At 38.8% G+C, this 20,929-nt stretch overlaps 1 protein-coding gene and 1 pseudogene across 4 annotated transcripts in view; both read left to right on the top strand.

Moving 5' to 3' along the window:
- Positions 1 to 20,929, top strand: part of LOC103008006 (recombining binding protein suppressor of hairless) — a 129,064-nt gene that overhangs the window by 3,601 nt on the left and 104,534 nt on the right. The gene's annotated exons all lie outside the window — the stretch shown is intronic.
- Positions 13,158 to 13,757, top strand: LOC103010134 (H/ACA ribonucleoprotein complex subunit 1-like; annotated as a pseudogene).

The raw sequence follows: 20,929 nt of genomic DNA, 5'->3' as shown, positions 1-20,929 counted from the left end.
TCTGTTAATAGTAGTGACTAATTTTCAATATGCCTTATATTTTTTAATGCTTTGTTATTTACTCTCAATATTTTCTAACAACCAAGACCATAATTTCAGACTTGACCTTTGGCCTAGAAAAGTGTTTTGCATTTGGGAGACACTCTGTAGATATTTATTGAAAAAACAAAACCAGTTGTTTCTCTATTCCTGGTAGGTTATGTCATGTCCCAGTAGTTCCCCAAGTCAGGTTTTCTCTCTCACACTAACTCTTTATGTTTAATCACTAAGAACTGATAATTTTCCCTCCTGAAAAACTCTTGAATCTGTCTCCTTCATCCTCACTGCCGCAATTCATGCTCTCATCGTTTCTCACCTGGATTACTACAGACATTGGCAGCTTCCTCTTTCTGCTTCTAGACTCACCCCCTTTATCCAGCTTCCACATAGTCTTTCTAAAGAGCAAATCTGATCACTTCACTCCTTATTTTAAAAACCTTTCAATGGCTCCCCCTAGCAGCCTTCATTAAGAGAGGCAGCGGAGTGGAGAGTTTATGAGCTCACTTTTAGGATTTAATCTGAACTGGATTCCAGTTCTGTCTCTGCCACTTAAAACCTCTATAAGATTGACAAACGATCTAACCTCTCCTTGCCTCCTCCATCAGTTGCAAGGTAATTATTCTTAGCTCAGTGGTTCTCTGTGAGGATTAAATGCAAGAAAACATTTTAGGATGCCTGGCATATAGCAAGTGCTCAAAAAATGTTAGCTAGCACGCATATAGGGTCCTCTATAACTATTTCATTTACCTTTTCTCCAGCTGAAGTGTTTTGCCTTTCTCTCCCTTCATATTCAGTTCTCCAGCCATATTCAAGAACTTGGAGTTCTTTGTATGGGCTCCGCAGTTTAATGTATCCCTGTGCTTGAAAAGTGCTGGTGTTAGGTAGGTTATTATTCAAGATTTTGGTCTGAGGATATTCTACCCTGATCCACCAGGCTGGGTTCAGTACCCCTCCCGTGTGTTCTTAAAGGACCGGGTATAATTCACTTGGAAGTGTCATACTGAATTGTAATTGTCTGTCATACCCAAAGGCTGTTGGTTACTTGATGACAGATAATGTTAAAAAAAAATTATATATTCTTAGAAGAGTGTCTAGAACATGATGGGGACTCAGTAAAAAGTTTTTTGAACAAAGGACTCAGAGAACTTTGAAACCATGATGCAACATGGTTTGTGTAAGCAGAATTTGATGTGTACAGAGAATATATTGATTCTATAGGGTATTTAATTGCTGAAGTACCCAAAGGAATTGATATTTTCAGTCAAAGACAGTCTTATAGCCCCTGACAACATTGTAGTAAAATTCTTAGGCAAAAGTTCCTTTGGATTTTTAGAAAATAGTGTATTGTTTGTACAAACTGACAAGCTTAAATATCATACATATATTTTTTTGTATGGTTGACTATTCAGTGTTTTTCAGAAGGTTTCATTATTTTTAAGTGTTTTAAGTACTTCTTAGATGCACAGGGACATGCATTAAACCTTAAGACACTGTAGGCTGCTTTTTTGGGGGAGCCACACAATTGAACCAAATAAGAAGTTTATAATCTTCAGGAAGGCTCAGGTTTTGTGGACAGATTACTTATAATTTCTTTAAGCTTCAGGTTCTACCTCTATGAAATAAGGAATGATATTTTTGTTGTGTTTATCTGCTGGACACATTGTGACTATCAAGTAAGGTAAAATATGTGTCAAATAAAACAATGGATGTGTAAGTGATTTGTAAAGCACTGTATACAAATACTTTAATTTTAATAAGCAGTTTCTTTTGGTAACCTTTCACCGGCAGGATTCAAGATGAGCTTTCTTATATTGCAACCTGTGGTTTGTGGATCATGTCTTAGGAAGGCAGCAGTGTATTTAGTGCAGAGGACTGCAGCACTTTGAATATATGCCTTGGCATTTTGAGCAGACATATTTGATACATTACTGCTTGACCACACATGTTGTCATTGAGTCACCCCCAACTTTTTGGGGTCTGCTTCTTGCTGCTCTCTTCTGCTTGGACAGCCATAATGATGTAGGAATGTTGAATGCCCAGCTGCTACCATCTCTCAGGACACCTTGCCCATAGTTCTGGATGCCTGTTAGGCCTGATACAACATCATGATGTCACTTATGTCTCATCAGGCCTGATTCTGCTTCAGGGAGTGAAATGATATCCTAATGGTGTGAAAAGGGTAATGCATTTCCTGAACACAACTTACTACTGGGGAAAAAACAAGCATTGGAGTCACTCTGGCTTGGTTTGTAGAATTGGTAGTAATTACTTATCTGTATAAATATTTGTGTAGGTTTGTTGTGTTGAGACAATGAAGAGTGATAAGCATGACAGCTTTTCAGTCACATTGGTAAGTTCATGGCAGTTTTGGGAATATTTAAATTATTTAAATTTACAAAAACAAAAAGATAGAAACCACTGCATCTTGGGTATCCTAAGTTGCAAAAGCCTTGCAATGAAAATGCTGTGCTGATTGGATGTGAGATGGAGTACACTAGAAAATCAAGTTGACCCTTTTTAATTCCCCTCCCGTGCTTTCTTTTCTATATTCAGTATTTTAATTAATGAATTGTGGCTGCGCCAGGTCTTAGTTGCGGCAGGCTGGATCTGTAGTTGTGGCGTGTGGACTCTTAGTTGCGGCATGCATGCAGGATCTAGTTCCCTGACCGGGGATCGAACCCTGGCCCCCTGTATTGGGAGCGCGGAGTCCTATCCACTGGACCACCAGGGAAGTCCCATCTATATTCCATATTTTTAATTTGGTCTTAGAACTAATGTTTTTTGTGCGTTTGTTAATTAGATGATAGAGTTGTAAATGAGTAAGAATAGTTTCTCATAAAAAGTTTATATAACTAGGAAAAGTGTTTATCACTTTATGAAACCCTGTTATTTTTTACTAGTGTTTTAAAGATTGTGTTATATAACTGCAATATCAGTTGCCTTATAAAATAGAGAATCAGTGTTACATATTTTTTCTTTAAACAACTTCTTTTGGAACAGTGGTATTCCGTTTTTGGAAAACTGCAGATCCACTAAGATCTTGCTTTTTTATCCAGAATACTTTTTTTTTGGCCGTGCCACACGGCTTGAAGGATCTTAGTTCCTCGGCCAGGGATCAAACCCGGGCCCCAGCAGTGAAAGCGCCGAGTCCTAGCAACTGGACTGCCAGGGAATTCCTTTTTTTTTTTTAATTGGAACTTATTTTTTAGAGCAGTTTTAGTTTCACAGCAAAATTGAGGGGAAGGTACAGATATTTCCTGTGTACTCCTTGCCCCCCCCCCCCCACAAATAGCCTCCTGTATTACCACCATCCCCCAACAGAGTGGTACATTTGTTATAACTGATGAACTTAACTGATGCATTATTATCTCCCCAAGTCCATAGTTTACGTTAAGGTTCACTCTTGGTGTACATTCTGTGGGTTTGGACAAATGTATAACGTATCTACAAATGTATGTGCCGTTGTAGTATCAAACAGAGTAGTTTCATTGCCCTAGAAAGTCCTCTGTGCTCTGCCTGTCCATTGCTCTCTCCTCCCTTATCCCATCCTGCAACCACTGAACTTTTTATTATCTCCATTGTTTTCAGCATACTTTTTCAAATCATTTAACTTTTGGTTTGAGTATGAGGAACTTTTTCATGGAAAAAATTATGTAGTTCTGTACAGAGCTCCTGATCCATACACCAAGTGGAAGAGCTAGAAACATTGAGATCCCCAGACATGAAGGAATGGTTAAGGGAAATGAAGAGTATAACCATGCTTTAGTGGTTCTTTATAGTTGTTTTAATAATGTATTTATTAAAGTTATTGAACACTTAATAGGTATAAGACCGCTGTATAAAACCTTTTAAAGATGGCTAAAAAATGGTCCAGTGAAGCTCATGATTTAGTGGAAAGTACACAGATAATAAGGGAGATTATATGTGTATAACAGATGTATATAATGTTGGTGGGAACATGGGTGCAAATGATTATCTTTTAATTTGAGAGGAGAGATCATAGGGAGTGGTAGAAAATAAAGCTAGAAAAGTGGTTGGGGCTTCTTAGAGGACCTTGAGTGCTAAACCAAGGATTTGAATATCAAACAGGGATGGGGGGGGCACTGACCGAGTTTTGAAGAGGTGAGGCTGGGTGTAGATACAGTTGACACTTGAATAACACAGGTTGGGGGGGTGGGTTGGGGCGAATAGCTTGTAGTAGGACCTTCAGGTACCTGAGGTTCCTCTGTACCCATGGTTCCCCATCCTCAGATTCAACGAGCCCGAGTCACGTGGTATTTAGTATTCATTACTGAAAAAAATCTTCATGTAAGTGGACCAGTGCTGCTCGAGGGTCAGTTGTAGTGTAAAATAGATTGGAGTTGATGGAGAACATAAGAGAAATATATATGAGCAAAGTCTGATCTTGGAAAGCCTAGGAGTGGAAGGAACAAAGCAGCACTTTTGGGGGCAGGGTGGGTGGTATAGGGAGCTTTGGAATCGATGCAGTAGATAAAATCTGTGGCTGTGAGCATGTCACTTAATCTAAGTCTTGCCCTTGTCTAAAAAGTGGGAGAAAATAATACTTCATGGTATCGATATGAGGATTAAATGAGATACAGGATATAAAATGCCTAACTCAGTTCTGGGAGTAGTAAGTGCTCAAAAAATAGGTTCTCCTCTTCCTTTCTGGAATAGAATTTAAAGGATATTAGATGGGGGTGGGGAGAAGAATGGAAGAGAAGGTGGGACGGGGTGGGGGGAAACTGAACGATTGAAACCTGGGTGATGACGTATTTACAGGTGGGAAAGTCTGAGTGAGGTGAACAGGTATAAGAGAGCCTACATAACAGTGTTTGTTTCTTTTAGCTTTTAAATAAATACTGAATATTTTTGCATGCTTCTGCTATAACGTTTAACATTTTTCTGCAATTGTGTAAATATACCTGTATTATCTTTTTTTTTCTTCTGTCTATATCCATTTATCTAATCTATCAGCGAGCTTCGTAAAGACTAGGCCATTATTTTACTTTTGTTGCATAATTGTGGAGCAACTGCTATTGGCCAGATTGTACTTGCTGGATGAACATGACTTGAATGGATTTAATAAAATACAATACTTGCCACTAGGTGGCACTTAGTCTAAGTGATAAAGCTGAAATTCAGCATAGATTGGTTTTTGTATGTAGAGCCCACTGATAAACTGACACCCTGGATTATTTAGCTTTCTGCCAGTTCTGGACTATACTTTTTGAAGTGGGATATGAAACATATAGCAAATAGAAACCTCAGAGTGTTGAAAAACAGAAAAGTGTAATGGCATTAGAATATGTCCTGTAAAAAGGAACTGAAGTGAAGCTCAGTTAAAATTCACAGTGACTAAATTACCCATCTCTGAGTGTATTTAAAGTGAAGCCTGGTGCTTAGATTTTAGGCCTTGTTTTTTCTTAAGACTTTGTGAATTGCTTTAAAGGAGAAGATTGGGAATTTGTTTGTTCCTGGATTTAATGAGAGATGATGATGAAGTGTGGACTGTAGGGATACTGGACACGATTCTGTATTCTCTTATTTATATTCTGGTGTATTGTGCTCTCTCTGTTGCGGAGTAATAAACATACCATAGAAAGTAACTACATCCTGTGTGACAAATGTTATAGATTGTTAAATCCGTTAGATTCAGGAAACTTCAGACCTGGAAAAGACCTTGTTAATCATATGTTCTAAAGTAACCACTCATTTAAACATAGGCAGAGACAGAGTAAATAATTTACAATTAGCTAGTGGCTGAGACACGTTCAGTGCCTGAGCTGAGACTTGTTCTGGTTTGTTTTTTAAGGGGAGAGATTTATGCTGGTCTTTCACTCTTTTGTATTTATACCACTCAGCTGCCTTTTAATGTTACATGCACTTTGTTTTTTAAAATACTTTCTTCCCCCTATTTTTGTGGGCTTAGACCAAGAATACAAATTTCTCAGCCCCAAGCCCGGGAGTGCTGCTGCCAGTGTTGCTTAATAAGCGGTCAGCTCTGAGCCTGCCTGTTCTTTCTTCCTTTGCTGTTTTCCTGTTCTTGATGCTGCTTGCGTTCTCTATCTTGTACTGTACTTGTGACTGACCAGGGTGGCCACACACTTGTTCTCACTGCACACCTCCTCACCCAGCCTGCTTTAGTTGCCCCTATGCAAGAACTGCCTGGGTTCACTTACCCCTGGTTCACGCCAGTCTCTGCTTCTTGTCTCCTTAGCTTCTTAGTTTTGCCACCTGCACTAAATTGCAGCTGGCTATTTCCAAAGCTTCTGGAAGAGAAAATGGACAGGAGGGGAGATTGAGAAAAAAGAAGACTGTCATACAGGGAAGGAGGCCACAACTTGAAATCATATACTGAAAGATGGGCTTGTTTATGAACCTGGTGATTTTCATACAGTGATATTTTTTAGTGTATTTATGTCAAAACAGTATGACACTCTTGATTATGGAATTCGTTAAATCTGTTGTGTCTGTCATCTGTGCTTATCCAAATGTCAAGGAAGTGAATTAAATCCATTTCAGCATTCCAAAGATAGTAGTGATAGTCTTGGTTTGGTACTTTATTTACAGCTTACAGTAATGAGTGTCATTATTTGATTAAATGGATTGTACTGAACTAGTGGGGGTTGTTGCTTCACTGTTGTAATGTTAAAAAAACAAACCTGGAGAGCCATAGCTTTCAAAGACGATTTCATAATTATTGGTAAACAAGTATTTTTCATCCTGGCCTTCTCCTATGCTATAGTGTGATGGGTACGTTTTAATACAGAATTTAGTGGCATGTTCTTCATTTAATCCTAGTTTCTTAGCTGTAAGTCCTGGAAGTTGTCAGTTGGTACATTAAATATCGTTTAAATTACATTACAATTTAAATTCACATGGTAGCTTAGGTGTGCAGTTGATGTATTTTTTCATTGTATTTTATCTTGTTTATAAAATCATTTCAGGGAAGTGACTATCTTGAGTGGAAGTTTTCCTTAAGGGCTAGTTAATGTCATCTGTAAACACTCATCTTGATTATTTTTCTTGTTGGAAAAATAATGTTTGTTAAAAGAAACTCAAAAGTTATTTAAATATGTCATGTAAAGTGAGCCACTGTAGTCTTCTACCGGGAAATTAACTACTGTTATCAATTTGGGAGCATATTCTTCAACTTTTTTTGTTTTAAATGGAAATGCTAACATTCTATTTTATTGATATATTAAAGACGTCAGTAGTTTAGCAAACAGAATATTTAAGGGGATTAGGGAACTGACATTTTGTTGACTACTGAGTCCTCAACTACATTGTGAAGGGAGATAGTATCTCCATTTTATAGATGTCCGAGGGTCAGGGATTTAGTGATTTATCCCAAGTTCACACAGCTTCCCTTCTGCCTTTGTCATTGCACTACCAAGTACTCAGAGAGCTATTGTTTATCTCTCCACCTAAATGTTAATCAGTTGAAAGCTTCCAAGCTCTCTACTAGGTGGCAAGACAGTCCCAGACACAGGTAAGCCTAACACAAGGCTTTAAGGAAAAGGAGATTATTATATTCTTCTCTATTACATTACTTTAAAAATAAATATATATTCTTGACTAGTGTTTGAACTCAGAAGGTTCTCTGAAGTAGCATCGTTTATCTTTAAGTAAAATTTTGTATCATTTAAAAAATAATCTTGTCAGGTACTCCTGGGATGATGTTAAATCAGTTAATCCTCTTCTATTTGTGTTTTTAGTTTTTATCTATGTTATCTATCCTCTTATTCCTTTTCTGCCTAAAGACCAATTTTCAGGTGGTTTAATTATTTTGTATACACATTGTTTGGCTTTGGACAAGTTACCTAATTGTGTTGTAACTTAAGTTTCTCTATTTGTAGAGTGGGGAGCATATCTCAGAATTCTTGTGAGGATCAAATGTATGTATGCAAGGGGCTGCCAGACTAGGCTGTTCTGTAAGAATTGCTTACTGTTGATTTCCTTTCTTATTTCTCATTCAAGCCAGGGCCAGATCTCTTCTTTACCACTTACCTTTTTTGTTAAATGTTAAAATCTGGTTTTTCATCCCAGGCCATCAATAAATAACCCTTCAACTGGATCCCAAAATCTTGTTTAATTTTCCTGCCTCCTTTGTTTTTGTTGACCATGGTGTCTTTATTCATGAGTTGACCATGGTGTCTTTTTTTTTTTTTTTCATTTTCTTTTTTCAAATTTTATTTATTTATTTTATTTATGGCTGTGTTGGGTCTTCGTTTCTGTGCGAGGGCTTTCTCTAGTTGTGGCAAGTGGGGGCCACTCTTCATCGCGATGCGCGGGCCTCTCACTATCGCGGCCTCTCTTGCTGCGGAGCACAGGCTTCAGACGCGCAGGCTCAGTAATTGTGGCTCACAGGCCCAGTTGCTCCGTGGCATGTGGGATCTTCCCAGACCAGGACTCGAACCCGTGTGCCCTGCATTGGCAGGCAGATTCTCAACCACTGCGCCACCAGGGAAGCCCGACCATGGTGTCTTTATTCATGACTGATAAGACACTATCTTTATCTCTTGGACATTCCATCTTTTCTACCTATTCCTCCTCTAGTCTTAAATATTGTGGTCTGCAATCTTTGTCTTTCTCTCTTTGTCTTATCTATTCTTTGACTTGATATGTGTATCATCACCTCAGATGTTTAGATCCATATTTCTAAAACTACTACTGGTTGTTCTGTAGGCCCACCAAACTTGTTTTTTCCAAAACAACATGTTTTTTCCACCAACTAGACCTGTTATACCATCTTATAAAATAGGCTTGATATCTGTTATTAATGCCATTGTTCATCCAGCAGGTAAAAATGAACTTCCGTATTTTCCTCATTTCCTCCTACTCTTGTATTTTCTTATTTTGTTGATGACCAAATCATTCCCTTTCTGCTTCCAGATTACTTGTCTCATATTCTGGGCTCTCCTCTCCTTGCTCACTGCCATTGCTTTATTCTCCAGGTCAGCTTCATCTCTTGGTTGGACCACTGTCATAGCCTTGTCAGTTCCTTCTTTAGTCTATGGCTGTTGGTGGTTTGCTAGTGTACAGTTGTTAGTATTTAGAGGTTTGGGGTTACTTGGCAACCTAATTTTGTTGTAAATGGTGTCCATAGATTTTGATTTTGTTGTCTAGGTGCTCTTTTATGTGGAGAGATTGAAAAACTATGCTGCTGCCACCACCATCCTAAAATCCTGTCTTGAGTTTTTTAAAAAATAATTTAGACAAATACATGTTACTTGTAAACTGAAATCAGTATAAAGTGAATAAGATAGTTCCTCTTCACACCTAAATCTCAACCCCCAGAGATAATGCACTGCTTACAGTGGGGCGAGTATACTTCCAAACTTTAGGGCAAACTCTCTACTTGTGCCCTAGATCCCTTCCCTTCTCAGCTACTCTAGGACATTGGTTAGCCCACTAGCCTTTCCTCTGGTCTCAATTTTTACCTTTCTAATGAAGCATTCTTTTTTTTATATATATAAATTTATTGATTTATGATTTTTATTTTTGGCTGCGTTGGGTCTTCACTGCTGCGCGCAGACTTTCTCTAGTTGCGTCAAGTGGGGGCTACTCTTTGTTGTGGTGCGCGGGCTTCTCGTTGCGGTGGCTTCTCTTGTTGTAGAGCATGGGCTCTAGGTGCACGGGCTTCAGTAGTTGTGGCTCGTGGGCTCTAGAGCGCAGGCTCAGTAGTTGTGGCGCACGGGCTTAGTTGCTCGGAGGCATGTGGGATCTTCCTGGACCAGGGCTCAAACCCGTGTCCCCTGCATTGGCAGGCGGATTCTTAACCACTGCTGCCACCAGGGAAGACCTAGTGAAGCATTCTTGACAATATACAAACATGCTGTTATTTCTTCTCTGGATTCTGCACTCCTCTCTAGTTCCTATTTCTCTAATTCCTCTTTGCAACAAACTTCGTATGAAGAGTTCGTTCTATCTCCAGTTACTCTTACTCCATTCCCCCTAAACCTTTTCCAAACAGGCTTTTTGTCTGGACCACTTCAGCAAAACTGCTTTTCTCACGGTTACCAATTCCCTCCACACAGGTGAATGTAGTAGTTTTTTTTTTTTTCAAATGTTATTTGACTTGATCAGTGGCATTTGGTGTCTTGTTCAAACACTTTTTTGCCTTCTAGGATACCACACTTCTAGTTTCCCACCTCACTGGCACCTTTTTCTTGGTCTCCTTTCTAGTGCTTTCTGATTTTACTACATTTATCCTACTTTTTATCCCACATTATGTGCTTCTTCCCTGTTTTATTTTTCTCACTGGCATGTGTCAGCTTCTAACAATATATGTTATTTGCCTTTTATTTATTTCTCTTCCCCACTAGAATATAGTGTTTGGCATGTAGTGGGTACTCAGTATGTATTTGTTGAATGAATGAGCGAAGTGTTCTAACAGCGTCACTTTTTGAATGGTCTGTTGTTTTCTCCTTGATTTGAAGTCCTACTTTTACTACTATGTGTTATACTTATAAAATTTTATAAGCCCCCTGGTATAAATACAGATTCATCTAATGTGTTTTAAATATAATCTATTACCTGAATATGGTGTTCAGTAGCCTTGAGGTCTGTTGTTGCATTTAGCCCTTGCCATCCTCTAGTGAGGAAGATAGTGTTCCTCTGTTTTACAGAAACTTAATAAGCAAGCTCACCTGTTGGTTGGTGGGAGAGTTGAAATTCGAACTCATGTCTCTGGATTCCAATTCCATTGCCATGAACGTCTTCTAGTGATTGTGCAGTCTCATATGTGATAATGCTTCCCCATATGTAGTTAACACTTAGTCATCCATCAACACATGATTGCCTGTGCTCACTAACCAGAGGAGCCCCTTCCCTCAGTCCAGGCAGAGAATAGATCTGAGGCAGGAGGGTAAAGTTGAATAGGGAATTGGTTTATGCAGGATTTTTTTTTTTTTTTTTAAATAAATTTATTTATTTATTTATCTATTTTTGGCTGTGTTGGGTCTTCGTTTCTGTGCGAGGGCTTTCTCTAGTTGCGGTGAGCGGGTGCCACTCTTCATCGCGGTGCGCGGGCCTCTCACTATTGCGGCCTCTTGTTGCGGAGCACAGGCTCCAGATGCGCAGGCTCAGTAGTTGTGGCTCACGGGCCCAGTCGCTCCGCGGCATGTGGGATCTTCCCAGACCAGGGCTCGAAACCGTGTCCCCTCCATTGGCAGGCAGATTCTCAACCACTGCGCCACCAGGGAAGCCCAGGATTTTTTTTTTATAGACTTTTTTTAATAGATATTTTTTTAGAACAGTTTTATGTGGGATTTTTGCCTCTGAATTTTAGAATATGATTTTGGAAGGAAGGTTGTGGAAAGAACACAGGCTGGTGGTCATGAAATAGATTCTCTTCACCACTAATTTGGTAACATCCCTGCTTTGCTTATTTTCTGCGTAAATGATATCTTTGAACTAGGCTTTAAGTTAGAAATGATACTATATGTGCCAGAGAGCCTAGAGAGTAATTCTCACACCATGTAAATGAAAGGTATCACTATTAAAAATGACTCAAGAGTCTCATGTTTTTGGTACTCTAGATACATTCATTCTTTTTATTATACTGGAGTACTTTTAATTTTGTTTTATGTAAGTCTGTTTTATTTTAAAGTTTCTGCTGTCAAATTTTGTTGTTTTTCTAACTAAGACAGCAGCTGTGGATGTGGCTTAAAAACTGATGAACTTCTACAATGATGAGCCTTTATGGAGCAATGAAAGGCTGCTTACAAATTGTAGCCACAGTTGCAATGAATTCTGTGTTTGTTCCCTAAGGGTGAATGTGTTTTGAGGGGAGTGAGTTAGGATAGTACAAATTGAGAGAGTGTTTCTATCCTGGGAATCTTTGGAGCAGTCATTTCTGCTACTGCTCTTTATTTCTTATGACTTTGAAGGAATTTGGAATGTTTTGCTTGACTTTTTGATGATCTTTAAGTGTATTACTTGGATATGTGTAAAGGTAAATTGTAATTTTAGTTGTTTTATGGACACGGTTTATGTCATTAAATATTTTTGCCCTCAGCAATTACTGTGTATAATAGCACTTATGGATGATGCTTTACCTGTGTCTGCTGTTTAAATGTTGGATTGTTTGGAACTAAATATTTTCCATTTGGTATGATTAGCTCATACATATAGTTTTAGGCACAATGTGTATACCTGTTTTCATTTCAAAAGTATATGGTTTTAATACGTTATTGAGCAGATCCAAATAGTTAACTATAAATTATTAAAAGTAGTTTTACTCTGAGATACTAAAGCTCACACCTGGAGCTGAGTTACAAGAAATAAGCTGAGCCTTGGTATTTTCTGTCAAAATATCTAGAAGATAAATTTCTCCAATGAAAAGAATTCTAGAAAATATTTATTTCAAAAAAAGAAAAAAAAAGGGAAGGGTGGTAGAGCGATAGTTGAAACAAATGAGGCTCCCTGACCAAAAAAAACAAAAACAAAAACCCCCCATAACTGTATATGTGAGATAATAGTCAGTATTTAGGAAGTTATTAGAGTATATATTTGCAAATCTCTAAACTATTTATGTATTTATTTATTTTTATAAATTTATTTATTTTTGGATGCATTGTGTCTTCCTTGCCGCTTGCAGGCTTTCTCTAGTTGCAGCGAGCAGGGGCTCCTCTTCGTTGCGGTGCGCGGGCTTCTCATTGCAGTGGCTTCTCTTGTTGCGGAGCACGGGCGCCGGCTCTAGGCATAAGGGCTCAGTAGTTGTGGCTCGCGGGCTCTAGAGCGCAGGCTCGGTAGCTGTGGCGCACGGGCTTAGTTGCTCCGTGGCATGTGGGATCCTCCCGGACCAGGGTTTGAACCCATATCCCCTGCATTGGCAGGCGGATTCTTAACCACTGTGCCACCAGGGAAGCCCAAATTGCTTAGTATTGAAGATATTCTAAAAGTAGAGGTTGAATATGCTGTTAAAATGAACTTTTTTGTTGTTAAATTGCCTCATTTTTCCTCGTAGTTAGGAGAGTTTAAACCTTGACAGTAACTTCTGTTCTTTTATTGTGTGGGACAGCATTTTATGCACATTAAAAATAACAGTTTTTGTGAATTGTGGTTATTATCCACAGTTATTTTAGATATAAAAGCATTCCCAGGGCCTGAGATGCACGTGGCTCCGGTGGGAGCAGAGCATGTCTTTTCGAGGCGGAGGTCGCGGAGGCAGCGGCGGCGGCGGCGGCGGCGGCGGCCACCACTTCCGAGGTGGAGGCGGCGGTAATTTCAGAGGCGGCGGCGGCAGAGGAGTATTTGGACGAGGGGCGGCCGCGGAGGTTTTAACAAAGGCCAGGACCAAGGACCTCCAGAGCAAGTAGTTTTATTAGGAGAGTTCCTGCACCCCTGTGAAGATGACATAGTTTGTAAATGTTCCACAGATGAGAATAAGGTGCCTTATTTCAGTGCTCCAGTTTATTTAGAAAACAAAGAACAAATTGGAAAAGTGGATGAAATACTTGGACAGCTTAGAGATTTTTATTTTCAGTTAAATTGTCAGAGAACATGAAGGCATCTGCCTTTAAAAAACTACAGAAGTTTTATATAGATCCATGTAAGCCGCTGCCGTTGCAGAGGTTTCTACCTCAACCTCAGGTGAGAAGGGATCTCCAAGAGGCGGTGGCTGAGGAGGTCGAGGAGGAGGAGGAAGAGGAGGTGGCAGAGGTGCTAGAGGTGGTGGTTTCAGAGGTGGAAGAGGACATGAAGTGTAACAGTTGACAGAAACTTCGCCAGTTGACTTCTGCATTAACCTCATGATCTACTTCTATGGATCAGAAACTTGTTTCTTGATCAAATCTTAAAGAACTGGTCATTTTATGACTGGAGCTAAAATGTCAATGTCAAGAAAAAACAAGTGCGGCAGAACAGGCAATTTTGCTCTAAAAGAGTATGAACAAGTGTTCTAATGTTTTGTACAAAGCTTGGAACTTGTGGGTGTTTAATAAAGGGGCAGCTTTCATTTGAAGCATGTTCAAATTTTTAAAATAAAGTGTTTTATTCCTTTAAGTTAAAAAAAAAGCATTCCCAGTGAGTTACTTCTGATTCATAATCAGATTTTAGCAGAGCAGATGTGGGCTACTGAAGGAATAATTAGCCAAAAAATATTAGGGGGTTAGAGAGCCCTTTGTGTAACATTTAACTTTAGTTTCTTGGCTAGTTTATATGAATAATTAAAGTTTTGAGGCAGTTAAATTTTCTTTTTTTCTCTTGGGATCTTACAGTTGTCACTGGTGGCTATAATCACTAGGGAAATGGAAGTATTATTTCCATAAACAGATGGCTTTTCCAGCACTGGTCCCTAACAGTGCTACTGAGGTTCCTGTTTATGTTGGATGATTTCCTAATCACACCAACTTGGTGTACTTTTGAAAGATGACACCTGACAATAGAATATGATGTAGATATTAAAATGACTTAGTGAACTTGAGATTTTACCAAAGTTGAGAGTATATATAATTCCCACGTTCCTGGGGGAAGATAGTCTGTTCCTGTGAGAGGAATCACCTAGTAATGGATACTGATGCCTCAGCTGTCCTCTCAGGGATTCCTTAGCTACCTCTTACACTTTTTGACTTTCATTAGCTCTGACATTTGTGCTGTTTTCATTTCTGCTTGGTCAGATGACTAGCCCATCCAGTGCTTTGAGGCATTGGTAGGTTTTTGTTAGGATTAAGGATAGGTTTCTGTGGTGTACAAGGAAGATTTTCAGAGAATACAGTGATACAGTTACTTGAAATGACAAAATCACATTTTTTTCTGCTCTAATGTGAGCTTTTATTTGCTATTAATAGGATTATCTTCTCCCTTTTAATGTGTCTGTTTTCCTTTTTCTGTTGGACATTTTGTTTTGTTTTGTTTTGTTTTTGGCCCTGCGGCGCTGTGTGGCTTGCGGGATCTTAGTTCCCTGACCAGGGATTGAACCCGTGCCCTCGACAGTGAAAGTGCAGGGTCCTAACCACTGGACCACCAGGGAATTCCCCTGTTGGACATTTTAAAACAAACGCATATAGGGGAGCCACACGTATACTTATGCTCCTAAAATTTCAAAAACACGAGTCAACTGTTAGGATTCTAAAAACTTTGCATTTGTAAGCTATATTTATTCTGCAGCAAGAATTATCTGTACTTTTGAAGTCATTTTTAAATATACGAAAGGAATCTAGTGACAAAATTTGTGAAGACAGGTTACCTTTTGAAAAGACAGGGTAGGGCTTTATTTCTTTAGTATAACTGGTTGGGGTAAGTTGTAAGAATGAATAGAGTCTTGGTGGGTATATCTCGATTTTGGAGCTATTAAAAATTTGTCAAGGGACTTCCCTGGTGGTCCAGTGGGTAAGACTCTGAGTTCCCAATGCAGGGCGCCCGGGTTCGATCCCTGGTCGGAGAACTCGATCCCGCATGCATGCTACAACTAAGAAGTCCGCATGCTGCCACTAAGACCTGGCGCAGCCAAAATAAATAAATACTAAATAAATAAATAAATAAATAAATATTTAAAAAAATTGTCAAGAAGGAAAAAAACTCTGGCGCTTTACACATTTTGTTGGGGTGGGGGATGGTGGTGCCATTTGTTAAGATTAGATGGCACTGTGATGAATGGCATAGTAGAAGAGTAGAGTTAGTGTTGGTGGGGAGTTTCTGGTTTTGAACGTGTTTTGTTTGAGGCCATTGTGAGAGTTAGATGAAGATATCCAGTGGCCAGTTACATATATAAATTATGTGTGTGGTTCCTGGAGCTCAGGAGAGAGAGGTCAAGGTTTTACACACCTACTTGAAGACTGTTAGATGTTAATTAAAACCTTGGGAGTGGGCAAAATCTCCTCAGGGAGAGGTGGAGTTAAGCAGAGACAAACCACTGGTGAGCATCAATACTTCAGGAGTGAGTAGAGGTATAAAAACTAGTAAAGGAAAACTAATAATAGAAGAGGTGGGACAAAAACCTAGACAGTGTAATATCACAAAAATGAAGAGAGTACTTCTAGGAGGAGGGAAACTTGTCAGTTGTGTCACATGCTACAAAGAGGGCAAATGGGATAAACACAAATGCTCACTAGTTTAGCACTTTAGGGCTTGAAGTTGGTAAGAACTGGTGGGAGCTAAAATGTGGTTTGACACAGGTTGAGGAAGTGGAGACAGCTCTTTCAAGAGCAGTGGTTCAGAACTTGGTGGGAATGGAACCTAGGTGTTGTGATGGAGGAATAGGCTTGACTTGTTTAGATGCTTATTGGAAGGAACACAAAGAGGGAAGGGGATGAAATTTAAATTGAAACTCCTGTTGGCGCCTTTTCTGTAACATTGTGCAGCTTCTCATGTATTAATGGAAAGTCAACATTAAAGGGGGTTTTGTTGGGGAGAGGGGCACATATTCAGTAACGTGACAATGAAGACATTCATGAACTTGATTCTCTTAAGTTTTCAGAGTCTTTCCACATTGACTATTTAATTTAAAAAATTTTTTTTCTTTTTCTTTTTTTTTTTTTTGGTCACACTATGTGGCATGTAGAACTTCCCTGACCAGGGATTGAACCCGTGCCCCCCTGCAGTGGAAGCGTGGAGTCTTAGCCACTGGACCACCAGGGAAGTCCTGACTATCTCATTTTTATGAGGGAAAATATTCCGTATTGTTTTTCTCCTGAAGGGTTGATGTTTATTCGTTGATTCTTCCATATTTTTTTGCTTGGTGTCCCTAGTGACTGAGGTGATGGAGTTAATTAATTCATATGAAGCCAAAGAAGATTGCCTGTCTTTGGGGTCTTGATCCATATACTACAAGAGCTATGTGGCCTGTGCAGCACTTTGTTTTGCTTTGTACTATACTATAGTCTCTAGACTTTTGGTTGTTTACCTATATCAGTAGAAAGTTAACATGTACCCCAGTATATGTGATTGTGTATTAATAAATTATAATGAAGTGTTGTACTTTACTAATATACACATTGAAGTATCTATAGAAATTTCAAATGTTAAAAAATTTTGTGATAAAAATGAGGTAAACAAAATTTTGAAGATACTTTGAATAGAATGGTAGAGCCCCTTTTTATCTTCACAAGTATTTTTTGAGAGCAGTGTATTTAAGTTTACTTTGTTATTTTTTAAATTGTGGTATATATAATATGCATCATTTTTTAAAAATCTTGGTTAATACTTTGTGAGAGTCATTCAGAGGGCTAGTTTTAAGTTATTTCTATACAAATCAGGTGATTTTCATAGTTGAAAAGCCATTGTTTAAAATGCCATGCTTACCTTAAGTGTTTTTAATTTTACAGAAGTAACTGCTAGATCACATACTACAGGAAGCTGCGTGTCTTCACAGGAAAAGTAATCAATTTGGGGACCTTTTTGTGTAAGAAAAATGAGTAACTCGTCAAGTTTCAAAACCTTTTAAGTGCTTTGCCACAAGATGAAGAGCAAACCTCTATGTGGTACAAAAGGTTTTCATGGTTACTCCCTGTTTCATGAAGATATAGTGTAACTAGCCATATCCATGACATCTGGTAGTACTTTGTGTCATTCTGTTGTCATTTTCTTTGCTTCCTAATTGAAAGATGAAATGAATGAGGTTCTTGTGTGATGGGATCTCAGTAAGCTTTTTATAGAAATCTTGTTTTATTTTGCTTAAAGCAGCCACTCTCATAGCAGATAATACTCTTAACTGATTTTCCATAAAAAGCTTTAATTAAAAGAGGTCAAAGAAGCTCCGTCCTGAAGACATCCTGTCTTTTTGTTCAGTTTTCTATCCCTTGTACCTATAAGAGTTCCTGTCATGTAAAAGGCACTCTGTAAATATTTAACTGTAGAATGAATTTGCAGTTGAGAATATGTTTTCCTATAGATATTTTCTTAGAAAACTTTGCATTTCATTAAGAAGCCAGCAAATACTAAATAAACTGAGACATATCAGAAAAAACATAACTACCTACTGTATGACAAATTTCCCACACTATGTAGTTTTTTCTAATACCAATCCCCCCCCCCCCATAATCTTCAACAGTGTTTTCTGTGCATATTTATATAGTAATTTACTGACAGAAAAATACATTTTGGTTTATGTTCATGTTGTTCCCCAAGTCATACTTCAGCCTTTTCTACCATGACAGGAAGAATAAGTCATTCCCATGATATGTGGCTTCTTTTTTTTTTGACCGCGGCACGCGGGATTTTAGTTCCTCAACCGGGGATCGAACCTGTGCCCTTTGAAGTGGAAGCGCGAAGTCTTAATCACTGGACCGACAGGGAAGTCCCTGTGGCTTTTTATCTTACACTGCTTTTATAAGAAGTCACAAAAGAGGCATGTAAACTCAATGACATTTTCTAAAGTACTGAATTGAAAATCATGACTTTAAGCCTTGCCAGAGAGAAAAAACTCACAACCTATAGAGACCTGTTATGTTTTAAGTACTTAAAATTTTAAGTATTTTACTAATTGTGATTGCACTGTCATTTGCTAGTATTTTGGGGCAAAATTTGTATATACAGTGAAGTTACTGTTGATAGTAGATGTAAATCTATATTTTAAAAAGTTATCTTGGTTATTTCTATCTTCTTTTTGACTGTCTTGTTAGGTCTGATTAATCATTATTTTTACTTGGTAAAGAGGGAATACTAGGAGGAAGAGGTACCCTTCTGCCATTTATTTATTTAGTGTGCTTAAATTATTAGTACTATCTCCAATACCTCTTTTGTTGCAGAAATTATCTTAAGTCCCTCACTTGTTTTTTGAGGGCTCAGGTCATTAAACTAGGTAATTTGTGATGTGCTGAAACAGATCAGTCAGTGAGGGCACCATTATCAACCCTTCACATTGTGGAACACCTTTTATTCTCTCAGGTTGGGATCATCTGACATAGACTGAGCCCTAGTGGTGTATTCAGAGGATTTTGAGTGCCAACTATGTCCCAGACACCAGGATATACCAGTGGACAAAACAGACCAAAATATATATATAAAAATATGTATAATCTGCCAGTGTATAGAGGTTGCATTTTAGTGAAAGAGACGAAAACCAAATAAGTTAAATATTTACTGAGATAAAGGCTTCAGAAGAGAAAGAGTGTTGGAAATAGGATAGGGAGTATCAGAAAGAGGTTGCAACAAGATAAAGTGGGTCTCTGAGATGGTGACACTTGAGCAAAGGACCTTAAGGATAAGGTGAGAATGTGAGGCATGTTGTATGTGGGGACAGAACATTCCAGCAAGAAGGAACATCAAATGTAAAGACCCTGAGGCAAAGCGTGCCTAGATTAGATATGGTATGTGAAGTAAAGACAAGAATCCAAGCGAACCTCATGTTGTGGTCTGAGCAATGGTAATTACAGGGTCGCCATCATTTGATATGGGAAACAGGTTTTGGGTGTGAGATTGGGAGATGAGGATGTATGTACAGGAATAATTTGCTGGCATGGCTTCTGGATTTTGCATGGTGATGGATCAAAAAATGTCACTCAGGCAAGAAATGTGATTTTGAATAACTTTCACTATAAATTGATGACACTTAGGGAAGATAAACTAATTTATTTGCTCAAGCCAAAGGTAATTAATAAAGGAAGGGAACTTTCCTGGAGTAAATGAGTGTTTTACACAATAATTTTGGATTTCTTAAATGATTACTTGAAATTTTCTTGCTTTATTCTATTAAAATGCAAAACGTCTCTCCCAATCCTGTTCTTTTAAAAAAAATAATTAATTTATTGATTTAATTTATTTTTGGCTGCATTGGGTCTTCGTTGCTGCATGTGGGCTTTTCTCTAGTTGTGGCGAGGGGGGGGCTACTCTTCATTGTGGTGTGTGGGCTTATTGCTGTGGCCTCTCTTGTTGTGGAGCATGGGCTCCAGGCGCGTGGGCTTCAGTAGTTGTGGCACGTGCGCTTAGTAGTTGTGGCTCATGGGCTGTAGAGTGCAGGCGCAGTAGTTGTGGCGCATGGGCTTAGTTGCTCTGTGGCATGTGGGATCTTCCCGGACCAGGGCTCGAACCCGTCTCCTGCATTGGCACGCGGGTTCTTAACCACTGCGCCACCAGGGAAGCCCCCAACCCTGTTGATTTAAACAATAAATGTGGTAATATTGTATAGATAAGTATGTAATCTCTGACATACGAGGATCATAATACTGAGACTGTTTAGATAGAAACAGGGAAATAGGGAGGTATAATATTAAGACTAATGGGAAGAAGAAACAAATTTTTTACCACTGTGATGTTGTGATTTATAAATCTGGTCATCAGATGACCAGAATATATTTCTCATACGTATTTGGCTTTGTCCACAGTTCCTGGCTCACAGCTCCTAAAACCCATGGAATTTCCTGAGTGATAAAGGTGTCTTTTGTTATGTTAATGAGGTAACCTGTGGCCCTTTCCCCATACTTAGCCCTTTGCATCTCTTCCAGTTGGCTATTCCTGAGTTATATCCTTTTATAAGAAACCGGTAATGTAGTAAGTGTGAGCCACTCTAGCAAATTAATCGAACCCAAGGAAGGGGTCATGGGAACCTCTGATCTATATAGCTGGCTGGTCAGAAACACATGTAATAAGTTGGGCTTGAGACTGGCTTCTGAAACCCAAGTTGGAGGTCATTGGAACCTCGGAGATCTATCTCCGGGTAGATAGTGTCAGAATTGAGTTGAATTGTAGGATACCTTTCTGCTGTCCAGGGAACTGCTTGTTGGTATGAGAAGTCCCCTTTCCATGTTGGAATTAGTACCAGAACCTGAACCTACATTTAACCACATACTTCAGTCTCCAGGCATCACTTGAATGATTTTTTTCTGAGAATGCTTTATGTTATAAACAATTAATTCTGGGCAACTGTGTATCAAAATATCTGCATTATATGGCCTGTTTTCTATACAAACTATGCTTATCTTTCTACGTGAGCTTTCTGTTTTAA

Source organism: Balaenoptera acutorostrata, chromosome 5 (assembly GCF_949987535.1).
Source record: "Balaenoptera acutorostrata chromosome 5, mBalAcu1.1, whole genome shotgun sequence".
Classification (NCBI taxonomy): Eukaryota; Metazoa; Chordata; class Mammalia; order Artiodactyla; family Balaenopteridae; genus Balaenoptera; species Balaenoptera acutorostrata.
The sequence above is the reverse complement of the archived record's forward strand: the minus strand, read 5'-3'. Positions and strand labels throughout refer to the sequence as shown.